Below are 1,340 nucleotides of genomic sequence, written 5' to 3' on the forward strand. Positions count from 1 at the left end.
GAAAATCTAAAGGTTAGATTATTTTTATTATGTATATGATTGTTTTGTTTTGATGATTCGCCCCACACGTTACACAAATAGGAAGAGATCCTTGCACCATATTAGTCGATGAGAAGTATTTGAATGCTTCCATTTGTTTTAACAAAGCATCAATCTTAGCTAGCATCAAAGTACTCACATCCACTTCATGTACTCCAACTGCTATTTTATGTGAATTCCTATTTCACCACATTACAAACTGCTCACTCATTGTTTTAAAAAGATCTTTAGTTCCCCAACTGATTTATTTCGAATGGACCCTGTTGTAAAGTTAACTATTGAACGGCTATAGGGAGTCAATCTAGCATAAAAATAATGATTTTGTGCTGGTAACGAGAAACCATGATTTAGACATTTCCTCAACAACTCCTTGAATCGATCCCATGCCTCATGAAAGTTCTCAGATTCAGTTTGCTGGAAAGCTAAAATTTCATGCTTAAGCTTTCAGTGTAAACTTATGAACCAAATCCGCCCATGTAGTAATGTTGTCAACTAGTAAGGAATCCAACCACTCTTGGGCTTTGTCTTTCAAAGTGTGAGGAAAGGGTCGCATCTGAAGTGCTTCTTTATTGATACCTTGATACTTGAAATTTTCACAATATTCCAAAAAGCGTGAGAGATGATAATGCAGATTTTCATCACTTCTCCCATAAAAAAGTATGTTGTTGGAGAACAAATTGATCACATCCGACCTCAACTGGAAGTTACTGTGCCCATACGGAGGATAAATTATGCTGGACTGAATCTCAACGATTAGAGGCATCATGAAATCCCCCATCAAGATATCTCTCTCATTGATCTCAACAGCATGCACCACTGGGGAGAGCTGATTGGCGTTATCTCCCATATTATTTTGTTATTGTTCCATTTTTTCCTCCTGCTCACAACGTCTTTGGTGAAAAGTTCATTCAATCTTCGGATCAAACTCAACAATATCAAGACGTTCTGAACGACGCATACACTATCTCAATCCTAACACAACAAAAATTGAAATGGATCAGCTTCAGAAAATACAGGAAGCAACACAAATGTTAAAGTTAATCTTAATTAAAGCACTAATCAAAAGAGTCATTCCCTAATAACGGCGCCAAAAACTTGTCTGCCTACTTTATCCCGTAAGTGAACGGATCATAACAAGTAATACAACGATGAATAGAGTATCATTCCCACGAGGATTGACTAATGATTCCTACTTTAACTGTTGGTTCCTAATGATGGCAAATATATCCCAAGAGGGGGGGTGAATTGGGATTAGGTAAATTTTTGATAATTTAAAACTTTGATTGTTGGAAGAATACTAG

The 1,340-nt window shown here is 36.6% G+C and overlaps 1 non-coding gene across 1 annotated transcript; it reads left to right on the top strand.

Moving 5' to 3' along the window:
• Positions 1–376: 376 nt before the first annotated feature.
• Positions 377–483, top strand: LOC127809023 (small nucleolar RNA R71). The gene has a single exon (XR_008025033.1). It is a non-coding gene; the product is annotated as a small nucleolar RNA R71 (small nucleolar RNA).
• Positions 484–1,340: the final 857 nt, after the last annotated feature.

Source organism: Diospyros lotus, chromosome 8 (assembly GCF_014633365.1).
Source record: "Diospyros lotus cultivar Yz01 chromosome 8, ASM1463336v1, whole genome shotgun sequence".
Taxonomy (NCBI): Eukaryota; Viridiplantae; Streptophyta; class Magnoliopsida; order Ericales; family Ebenaceae; genus Diospyros; species Diospyros lotus.